This window comes from Choloepus didactylus, chromosome 2 (genome assembly GCF_015220235.1).
Source record: "Choloepus didactylus isolate mChoDid1 chromosome 2, mChoDid1.pri, whole genome shotgun sequence".
NCBI classification, from domain to species: Eukaryota; Metazoa; Chordata; class Mammalia; order Pilosa; family Megalonychidae; genus Choloepus; species Choloepus didactylus.
Window position 1 is genome coordinate 135,299,455 of NC_051308.1, and position 12,993 is coordinate 135,312,447.

Sequence of the window (12,993 nt, forward strand, 5' to 3'; positions counted from 1 at the left end):
TCACAATCATACTGTTACCCCTTGTAACCTACATTGCTATGCAATCGTCTTCAAGAGTCAAGGCTACTGGGTTGCAGTTTGATAGTTTCAGGTATTTACTTCTAGCTACTGCAATGCATTAAAACCTAGAAAGTGTTATCTATGTAGTGCATAAATGCCCACCAGAGTGAACTCTTGAGTCCATTTGGAATCTCTCAGCCACTGAAGCTTTATTTCATTTCACATTCCCCTTTTGGTCAAGAAGATGTTCTCAATCCCACAATGTCAGGTCCAGATTCATCCCTGGGAGTCATATCCTGCATTGCCAGGGAGATTTAGTCCTGGGAGTAAGATCCCACATTGGGGGGAGAGCAGTGAGTTCACCTGCCAAGTGGGCTTAGCTGGAGAAAGAGGGCCACATTTGAGCAACAGAGAGGTACTCAGGGGGAGACTCTTAGGCACAATTATAAGCATGTTTTGCCTCTCCTTTACAGTAATGAGCTTCATAAGGGCAAGTCCCATGATAGAGGGCTTGGCACATCAAACCACTAGTTCTCAATGTCTGTGAGAACATCATCACCAATCCAGGTGAGGAAGCCCAACACCTCTGGTTTTTCCCCCAGCTCCTCAGGGGTGGTCCTGCATATGTATTTTTATTCTCTGTCCAAATTACTTTAGGATGTGTCTCTATTTCACACTAACCTATGCAAACCTACCAGGTGTCACTTCCTATTAAAAGTTCCATGTAATTATGGTATTTGAGCAAACTGCATGAGTTAAATTGTTTAGGAAATATAGATCTTGCACCAACTAAACATCTCTTCCCTTGGTCTCACATGGAACTTGAAGTTTTAACATGCAGTCATTATTGTCCTTTGCCCTTTGGCCCAATTTGCCCTTGTCATAACCACTTCTGCTTCATTCATATCTCTAGTTGAAATCTGGATTCTTTTTCAGCTTTTTAAAGAGTTGCTATATGTGCTAATACTGACATTTATATCTGCTGAGTTCTAACTCTTAGTTACAGGTGGCACACAGATACCCAATGTTCCAGGGATTGATCAGGTTATACACAAAAGGATCAGCATCTCAGAATCTGGGGATAGCCTTTACAATTCAGGAATAGATGTGACTGCTGTATGAGCTCACAATCCAGGGACAATTACAATAAGCATTTCCCTGATAAGCGGTGCTCTAAGGTTCAATTCTAAGTTTACACACTGCAGTTAATCCATATTAGTGAGGCATTATAGTGTTTGCCTTTATTTCTGGCATAGTTCACTCAAAATGCTGTTTATAGTATCCATTCACCTCATTGCATGTCTCACAGCTTCACTCCTTGCTGTTGCTCAATATTCCATTGTATGTACAAACAACAGTTACCCATTCTGTTTCTCAGTTGATCTACTCTTAGGCCACCTCCACCCATTGCAATTCATGCATACTGTCTCCATAAACACCAGTGTACAAATGTCCATTCATGTCCCTGCTCTCAGATCCTCCAAGTACATGCCCCCTAATGAGGTTGCAGGACCCTATGTCACCCACATACTTAGCCTCATGTGGAACCACCCCACTGCCTTCTAGAAAGGTTATACCATTCTGCTTCCTAGCCAACAGTAAATACATCCCTCTCTCCATGTTTTCTCCAGCACTTTTATCTCTTTTATATTTTTCCATGCAATTTTGTAGAGCTATATTCACATACCATATAATTATCTATAGTGTACAATCAGTTGCTCATGGTATCATCATACATTTGTGCATTTATCACCACAGTCAACACTTGAACATATTGATTGCTACAAAAAAGTTAGCAAATTCCATTCAGTAGTGTATAAAAGATTTATACATCACAATTAATTTGGTTCTAAACTAATATGCAACCTTTGTTTAACATTTGAAATTCAACATGATAAAGAAGAAAATTTATGTGACATATCAATGATGGAGAAAAGCATTTGACAATATATAACACCCATTCATGATAACCTGTCCCAGAAACCTAGAAAGAGAAGGGGACTCCCTCAATGTGATAAAGAACATTTATGAAATCATACAGCTGACATCAGACTTAACAGTGAGAAACTGGACACTTGCCCCATAAGACGGGGAACAACACAAGGATGTCTCCTTTTGCCATTCCTATTCAAAATTCTACTAGCTGTCCAATGTAGTACAATAAGACAAGAAAAGGAAACATATTACAATGTCTTCTGACACTGCCCAACCAGAGAAAGACAGAACCAGAGTTAGACCAAACTTCATAGATGAAGGTCACAGCCCTCCCAAGTCTGACCTCATTCAGGCACCAGTCACAAGTTTGAGGGTTTCTAAGGTCATACGTATTGCATGATTTCATGTGTATGACAGTCTGCAAATGGCAAAACTGTGGACATAGTAAAAGGTTCGGTGCCTGTCTGGTGTTTGGGGTTGAAGGGAGAGTTGAATATAGAACAGAGGACATTTTTAACATGGCGAAACTATTCTGTACAATGCTGTAAGGATGGATACATGATATTAAAACCTTCAGAACTTTACCATGCAAACAAATGAAACTTAATATATGAAAATTTAAGAAGTCAGTTAAGAAGTGGAGAAATACTAGGATGGAAGACAGACTGTGAAAATAAATCTAACTATATTAAAAATATATAATATAACTTCACCGAGGGAAGTGGGAGAGGAAAGTTTCTGGTTTCTGACCTAGGTAACTTTGAAATAAGTGGATTCTGTAATACCAAAGGTGAAAGGAACTGCACCTAAGTACCATAGCTACATGAATAAGTTATTTCCAATGAGAGTACAGGTTAAAAATTCTGGTAACACAAATATTCTAGTATTGAACAATTAAGTAAATGGATGCCAGATAGTTGGAACCTGGTTTCTATTTATTTGGAATTTACAGTTATGCAAGTGCAGAAGTCTACGATGACCCATGTGGTATTTGATTAGAGTTGGAGACATCAGTATGAGTTCATGTTTAGTTTAATATGAATATATGATTACTTAAAGAAATATTTAGATATGCTTATACACCGGTTAGAGTACACACATATATTCCTTAGCTCTGTCAGTTGAGAGAGCATAAAAGCAAATAAACCCCAGAAAAAAATGAGTTCAACTGGTATCAGATCTTGGCTCCTTGGAGAAATGGTTTATCCTAAGACTGGGAACAGAAATAGTCAATATGAGCCTGGGGCATTTTTTCATGCCAAAAAGTAAGGAAGGAAATGCTCAAAACAAGCAACAAAAACAATAACAAAAATGATTGGCATATTGATAGATGTATGCCAAAAGGATACAGGAGCCAAAAGAAAGTGCTCCCAATGGGCACACCAATTTGAGCAACTGAACAAAAATAAGTATTACTGGGTTACACCAAGTATGAAATAAGTGCCCATGAGTCCATACTGATGTAAATAAATAATTGAGTAAATAAAAAATGGGAGAGAAACAGCACATTTACAAGTTATAAGAATTACAAGCTATTTATGTAGATACTCCTCCCTCAAGAAGGAATGTAAACCTGACTTCTTAAGTGTGGGATGCACAACATGACTTTTTTTTTCCAAGGATTACAGTATGGAAAGTGGGGAAGAGGGTTAGGAATAAATTTTCAGTGGAGAAATATGAAAAACGTAACTCAGAAAGGTGATCAAAGTCAACATCAATAGTGATGAACTATGTTGATAGCAAATACACTTGCTCTTGGACAGAAAAAGTTATTTGATAAAAACTAAGGAACTCTGAATGAAAGAGGGACTTAATTTAATAATCATGTTTCAATATTGGTTCCTTCATTGTAACAAAGGTACCATGCTAATGTTAAGATATTTTTCTTTGTAGCTACAACTGTTCTAAAAACTAAAGCATACTTAAAACTTTTTTAAAAATTCTATCTTTGTTATATTTATCAGAAATACATGCCGTATTTGTAGGTACTATAATTATATAATTAGAATATGCCACAAAATATACATAAACTATAAAAATTATGTGTTTTCAGTGATGTTATAAACATGGTGACAAAAGATATGCTCTGAAAAAGCTCCCCAGAGACTTAAAGAATAAAAGGACATATCCCACTTGCTTAGAACTCTGGAGGATGGTAGACACTGGAGAAGGACTCCACAAATGCTGAAACAAAGAAATAGAAAAAACATCAAATAGGAAAATTCCATCCTGGATGACTGGATTCCCTTTCCCCTCCCCCTCACTTGGTCCCGTTCAACCTGGAGTCACACAGAGGCAGCATGTCCCAGGTCTCTCCCTCTGCAGACAGTCTGTTGCATGACTTACAGCAGCAGGTTAGAACTCCATGCATATCCAGGCACAGGGACCTAAGTTGGCAGAGATCCACTGCAAACAACTGCATAAAAAATGGCCCCCAGAGGGAAAAAATAATAAGAGAAAGTGAGACAAATATAGAAATTCTGGTGGGAACTCTTGTGCCCACACTCAATCCAGTTTCAGTTGGCTGGACCACCTTTAGGACTCTTCTGAAGTGACTGAACTTTCTGGATTTACCCCATCTGATTCTCCAGGATAGGATACCCTAACCAGGAAGAAACCAGTCACAGAAATTCCTCACAGAAAGAAAATGAGAGGATTAATTGAAATGTTGAAAGATAGGATAGGTCCCAGAACAAAAATTGTAAGGAAAAAAGATCCCCAAATGAGGGAGAGAATTTAAACAAACCATAGGAGCTGGGGAGAAAAGTCTGCACTAAGACAAACAGAACAGATCAAGATTCCTGGAGAAGGAATAGAGGAAAGAAAGCTCTTTCCTTGTGGTGAAACAGTTGCAGTATAGGAGCTTGCAATAAAGATAAATGAGACCAAAAAAATCAAAAAGATATGACATAAAAAACAAAGGACAAAATGGCTGAAGTAAGCACTACCTTTAGAGTAATAACATTGAATTTTAATGGATTAAACTCCCCAATAAAAGGAGAAATCCAGCATGAAGAAATAATCAAAAGTATTTATGCACCCAACCACAGTGCCCCAAATACATGAAGTAAACACTGGCAAAACTGAAGGGAGAAATATGCATCCTACCCTATTGTTGGAAACTTCAATGCACCACTGTCATCAATAGTCAGACTATCTAGATGGAAGATCAATAAGGAAACAGAGACCTCGAATAATATGATAAGTGAACTAGACATAATAGACATATACAGAATATTGCATGCCAAGCAGATGGATATTTATTTTTCTCAAGTGGACGTGGAGAATTCTCCAGAATAGACCACATGTTTTGAGAAGGAATACAGGAAAGAAAGCTCTTTCCTTGTGGTGAAACAGTTGAAGAATAGGAGCTTGCGATAAAAGTGAGACAAAAGTAAGACATAAAACATGTCTCCATAAATTTAGAAATATTGAGATCATACGAAAGCACCTTCTCTGATCATAATAGCATGAAGAAGGAAACCAACAATGGATGGGGAATTAGAAAATCCACAGCTATATGGAAGTTCAATAACACTCTTTTATACAATCATAGGGTCAAAGAGGAGATTGCAAGGAAAATGAGTAAATATGTTTAGACAAATGAAAACAAGAACACAACATATCAAAACTTACAGGATACAGCAAAAGCAGTGTCAAGAGGGAAATCTATAGCCCTAAATGCTTTCAGTAAAAAGGAAGAGCTAAGATCAAAGGCCTAACTGCACACCTCAAAAGAGAAGAACAAAGTTGGAGGACTCACACTTCCTGACATTTAAGCATATTACAAAGCTACATTGGTCAAAACAGCATGGTGAATTTTTAACGAGGTTAAACTTAAATGTTTGGAAAAGGGTAGATGTCAGGGTAGCTTGTTCTTGGGATTATAAATAATAGTGCTGTATTGTAGGTGAATTTGGTTGAAAGGGGTTATTTAGAGTCATGTATGTCACAAGAAGGAAAGCTAGAGGTTTAAATATGAGATTGTATAATACAGTGGACCTTGAGAAGGACATTGTTTAAGATTAATACTACAAATATAAATAAGTTCTTTCATGAACTAGTACAAATATACAACACTTGTACAAAGAGTTAGCAATAGATCGGCATATGGGGAAAAAAAGTACCTATTGCAAGCTATGGACTATACTTGACAGTAATATTTTAATAGCTTTTCAACAATAGCAAGTATACCACACCACTACTAGAGGTAAGTAATAGGGAGGCATGTGGGGATGTGGGGTATGCGGTGTTTTGGGTTTTCCTTTTTTCCTTTTTATGTCTATCTTTTTTCTTTTTTTCTTTTTGGAGAAATGAAAATTGTTTAAAATTTAATGTGATGATTGCACAACCAGGTGATAACACTGTAAGACATTGACTGTATACTTTGATGGATTGTATGGTATGTGGATGTTATCACAGTAAAATTTCCATAAATAAAAATAGCATGGTACTGGCACAAAGAGAGACATATTGGCCAATGGAATTGAGTTGAGAGTTCAGAAATAGACCCTCACACTTTTGGCCAATTGGTTTTTGACAGAGCTGCCATGCCTTTTCATTCAGGAAAGAATTACCTCTTCAACAAATGGTGCTGAGAAACTAGATATCCATATGGAAATAATGAAAGAGGAACTCTATCTTATATCATATACAAAAACTAACTTAAAATGGATCAAAGACCTTAATATATGATCCAGGATTATGAAACTCCTAAGAAAATATAGAGAAGCATCTTCTGGCAATGATTTCTTAGACTTTACACCCAAAGCACAAACAACAAAAGAAAATAAATTATATATGGTACCCCCTCAAAATTAAAAACCTCACACATGGAAAGTATATCTGCAAACTTGAACCAGCATTCCTTATTTTATATTTCTTACTAATATGCCTACCAAACAACAAACAAAACAAAATAAAAGCAAAATGCTAAGCTGAAACTTCGTAAAACTAGGACAAGAATAGATTTATTATCTGTTTTGAAGTCCTACATTTCATAAGGGAATGGGTCAGTCATCGTGTCCAAAATGTAGTATGGTCTAGTTAAGTAAAGTAGATGAAAATACCTTTATAGAGGTTTTAATCTCAACACTTATGCAGGAAGGCAATGCATATTGCAAGACAGAAATACAAGATTCTTATTTTCCATTATCTCTTTCATATTCCTCTTTTCATAACTGCATTGAAAGACTATGAAATTTTATAGGCAAGGGTATTGAAGGAACTAAATCTTTCCAGACTCTCCTTAATTCACTTTGGCAGATATTTACTCCAAGAGAATTAAGGGAATTACTCTCTTTAAAAATATTTCCCAAAAAGAAGAAGGACAATCCTTCCAACACAGTAATTCATTTCAATATCTAGGACAATTATGATTATCTAATATTTTTGATAACTGTTTTTAGTTTTTAGTGATGTCCATTTCTTTGGAGATGAACTGTTTTTGCCTCCCTACTTATAAGAATATTTTGTTTACTTAATTAATTTTATTAACTTGCTTCATCATCAGCTTTCCATGGTTAAGTAATCCTAACTTGTTCATTCTCTTTTTTTAACTATAGCTTTTATTGCTCCCTCCTAAACTATCATTCATTGCTCAGCAACAGGAGCCTCTCCTTCAACTACATTTTAATCTATGAACTGCTATTATATCTAGAATTTATTCCAGTGAAATCAGAACTGAAAATAAAAGTACAGAAATAAAGGTCTTAAGGATAGTCAGTTCACCTAAATGTAAAACTTAAGATATTGTAAATCTTCTGAAATGTTTAATAATAACTCAAGTCTTGATCTGGCCTTGGGACCGCTCCTACAGTTTTTTTTTTCACCATTGCTTTCTTTTCTTCCCTCCCTCCCTCCGTCCCTTTCTCCTTTCCTTTCACTCATATATCTCTCTTTCTTTCTTTACTGTATAATTTTAAAATTTATTTTTGCCATCTGGGAATTTAGAAAGAATTCTGCTCTGTGAAAAGTGACATCTAGGAAGAAGAGAATATAGGAAACATGCCCCTGTCTCCTAGAAAACATCATAGATGAAATTTAAACATTCAAAGAGTTAAAATAAAGGAAAGAAAATCATGGGTATCTGTGAGAAAATCAATGACTATAGGCTTGAATACAGGTGAATTATTTTGTTTGACTCATTGACAAATGATTTAATTTTCACTTGGTATTATCTTGATGGAAGTAGAAATGTATTAAGCCATATCAGTAAGCCTAGAATCGGTCTCCAAAATAAATGCTTGCAAGGAACAAATTTTTTTCATGTGAAAAATATATTTTAATTTCCCTCATATGGAGAAATACTTTTATATCTCTAGAATAATATTGGTTTCAATGAAATATTTGGGTCCACTGAGATATTTACACTAATCTAGCAATTTCATAATAAAGATATTTAAACACTTTGGACTTTAAAAATTAGACCATTATTCCAACTTTCAAGTTTTAGATTAGTGTAACTATTTATATAGGTATATGGAGAATGCTTTGTTAAATGTGTGAAAATCCTAGAATAGGATTCTAGAATTCTAGAATAAATATGATTGGATATACATAGATAGCATTTGAATGCACAGATATATATGTGTGTGCATATATATATATACACACATGTATGAGATTATCTACCCATATTAAAGCCTCCATTTTCTTCAATTCCAAATTATTATTTTAATTAGTTATTTTAATTATTTTTGAATGATCATATATAATATAGAATTCAAAAGGTATTCAAGGATAGACGCACAGTAAAAATAAAAGCTCTTCTCTTTGTCCTCTTGCCATGGAATCTCTATCATGTACAAAAGAATTGCATTTTCTTATAATTCAGAGATGCAAAGACAATGCAAAACATATATCTGCCCATGAGTGTATATGTGCATGAAAGTTTATTTAAATGTTTATACACACACATATATATATATATATATATGTGTGTGTGATTTCATGAATGACTTTTATTATTTGTTAGAGTCCTAGAGGAGAAACTACTGAAAAAAGGGGTTTTTATATCTCAAACTTAAAAAAAAAATTATCAAATTTTTCTAAATTGAAGTTATGCCAATTTACTCTCCCTTCAAGAATGAGTGCCCACATGCACATGCTTGTCAATGCAGAGACTTAGCAAACTTTTGATACCCCAGAATTTGAAAAATGTAGGGAATTTTAATTCTAAAATCATTGGTCTACTTTTTCTGCCATTAGGTCTTTGAAGAATATTTAGAATGAAAACAATCTATATCCACGAAAGAATCATTTCAGGCTTCTTATAAGACTATTATGGCTTAACTATTTTTTGCTTTAATCTTTGAAATATTAGGAATTTTATTTGATTTAAAGCCTGGGGGAAGGATTTTATTTGGGGGGAGGAAGGAAAAGAGGATGTTTTTATTTTTAATTTTTTTCCAAACTGCTACTCTACTTTCCCAACTCTATTTCTCTTTTCCCAGTGATTTGTAAAACTAGATCATAAACTGTATTCCCTAATATGTATTTTGTTTATTTTGGGACATCCAATTCAATCAGTTAACAAAAATTCATCAAGGTACTAATATGTCAGGCACTGTTTTTGCTACCAGGGTTTTAAACTGTATTCATATAGTTAATTAACAACTAATTGCATTTTGATCAAAGAATGCTTTCTCTAAAACTTTGAGTTTTTAGACTTTTTGAAGATTTTCTTTTTAGCTGAACATACAGTCAATTTTGAGAACATTTTCTGTTTTCTGATTATAGAGTTTGATATACTAACAATCAGATTTACTTTATGATTTGTGGGATTTAGTTGTATATTTTTATGCATGTTGGGTCACTTAATCATTCAATGAAAGATGTAAATTAAATTCTTCTTTTGATTTACATTGTTCTATTAAATTCATATAGCTTATGTTTTATGGTTTTGGTTGTATTTTTATTTGAGTATATAAATTCATGATTGGATGTTATATATAAAATTAAAAATCATTTCCCTCTTGTAACACATTTCCTGCTGATTTTCAACTTGCAGGCCTAGATTTTAAAAATAGCTTTATTGAGGTATAACTGATATTAACTAAACTGCACATATTAAAATTGTACAGTTTTGTAAGTTTGAGCATATTTATTCACCCATGAAATCATCACCATATGAATGAATTTCATATGAACGGAAATACACAGCATATACCCTTTTTATTTGGCTTCCTTTACATAGCATAATTATTTTGAGATTCATCCAAGTAGTTTTAGGTAACAATATTTCATTCCATTTTATTGCTGAGCAGTATTCCAATATGTGTATATATCCAACTTTGTTTAACCTGTTCTCCTGTTAATGGGCACTTGGTTTGTTTACAGCTTTTCGCTATCTCTAAGAAAGCTGCAATGAGCATTCATGTACACGTCTTTTTGTGGACATACGCTTTCATTTCCCTTGGTTAAATATCTAGGATCAGAATGGGTGGATCATATATTGGTGTACGTTTAACATCCTAAGAAGTAGCTAAACTTTCTTAAAGTGTTAGTACCATCTTTACATTCCCACCAGCACTGTATGTGCTCCAATTGAACCACATCTTCATCAACATATTATGGCCAGTTTTTGTTGTTGTTGTTGTTCCTCTTTGTTTGATCTGAAATTTTATTCATTCTAATAGGCGCATACTGGAATCACATTTCAATTTGCATTTCCTTAATGACTAATGATATAGAGCATCTTTTCAATGCTTATTTGCTATTGGTACATCTTCCCTGGAGAACTGGCTGTTCAAATATTTTGCCATTCTGATTGAGTTGTATCTGTTATTTTTACTGTGTTTTGAGAGTTCTTTATATATTCTGTATGCAAGTCTTTTATTAGACACATGATTTTCAAATATTTTCTTCTAGTGTATGGCTTAATATTTTCATTCCCTGATAATTTCAGAGTATTTTTTTTTATTTTAAGTTGAATATATAAAATTGTTTTTATTATTCTCTTTGAGTTGCACCTATGAATTACTTGAAAAACAAGGTTAAGGAAAACAACAAACAAGGTTAAGAAAAACAACTTTCATCCAACAACTTTTATCCAGCATTTGCTTCAGTAAGTTTTATAGTTTTAGGTCTATAATTCATTATGAGTTAATTTTTTTATTTGTTATGTGTGTCTGTCAGGAGTATCCAAAGAAAGAGAACCCAAAGAATATAGCTGGATTTTATAAATACTTTCTTCAACTCTTCATTTCATATTCCCTTTGCCCTCAGCATGTGTGTATGTATAATACAGCATGTATAGATTAATTATAAGGAATAATAATCACATGACTGTGAGACTGGCAAATCAAAATTCAAAAGGCATGCCTAAGGTTGGAATTTCTGGGGAGAGTGATGTTGAATTCATGAATATGAATTTCTTAGGCTGGAAACTCAGGACAGAGTAGGGAGTAGAGTCTTAAGGCAGAAGTCCTTCTGATCTTTGGAATCCTCAGTTTTTGCCATTGGGACTTCCGACTAATGGATGAGGTCCACCTACATTATGGAGGGTAATGTATTTTACTGGAGGTTAACTGATTGTAGATGCTAATCTCTTCTAAGAAATACTTTTACAGGAAAAATTAGGCCAGTATTTCACTAAACAACTGTACAGCAAAACCTAGACAAGTTGATACATAAAATTGACCACCACAGCCTTATACATGGATAAAGGTCTTTCTCTTCTGGATACGCAACTGTTCTAGTTCCACATATGTTGAAATGACTCTTCTTTCTCCACTGAGTATCATTTGATATTAGTTGAAGCCCTGTTATTCATATGTGTGGTCTTTTTCTAGATTCTTTATTCTATTCCATTTATGTGTTTTCTATCTATACCACAATACCACATTGTCTTGATTCTTGTATAAGTCTTTAAATACTTTAACTTTGTTCTTCTTTTTCAAAGTCTTGCTGACTATGGTAGATCATTTTCATTTACACATGAATTTTAAAAATTAGTTTGTCAGTTCTACAAAAATGTCTGTTGAGATATTGCTTGGGATTGCTTTGGAATTATATATCAATTTTGAGACAATTAATAGCTTAGTAATATTATCTAACCCATAAACACAATATATTTCCCCATTTACTTAGATTTTCTTTAATTTTTTTCAGTAATATTTTCTAGTTTCCCCTGAACATATTTTCATATATTTTGTTAGATGTAAGCCTACTAATTTCATATGTTTTATACTATTTGACTTTGTCATATATTTTAATTTAATTTCAAATTCTTGCTGCAAATGTATAAAAATACAACTGATTATTGTATATTGATCTTGTATCATGCACATAACAAGTCCCTTATTAGATCTACTAGCATTTTATAGGTTATATAGAAGTTTCCACATATGATGATCAGGTCATCTGCAAATAAAGACACTTTTAATGCTGCCTTTGTTTCAATCTGAATGCCCTATATTTCTTGTTCTTACAACAGTACTTCCTAAATCATCCAGTACAATGTTGAGTAGAAGTAATGGAAACAGGAATCCTTGTCTTTTACCAGATCTTTGGGTAAAGCATTCAACATTTCATCATTAATGGCAGCTGCAGGGTTTTCATGGATATCTGGTATCTGGAATAAGTTCTATTTTTTTCCTAGCATGGAGATAGTTTTTACCAAGAATGGATATTAGATTTTGTCAAATGATTTTTCTTGTTTTTTTTTTTTTTTTTTGAGATTATATGACTTCTGTTTCTTTAATTTGTAAGCATGATAACTTATATTGATTGATTTTCTACTGAACAAACTTTACATTCCTGGTAAAGATTCAATTAGGTCAGTAGGTATTAGTGTTGTCACATATAATGGAAATTGTTTTGATAAAAAAATATTGTCAATTATACTAAGACATACCTTTGTCCTATCTTTTTACTTTCATCTTACCTGTACCTATGTATTTAAATTGTGCTTCTTGTAAGCACAATATAGTCTGTGTGGTTCATAGGTACTGTTCTTCTAATACTTGCAAGTGGTTTTTCCATTATACCAGGATAGTTTCCTCATAGGGATCTAAAAAGTACTCTGCTAAACACTTGAGTGGGAATATCTGCAGA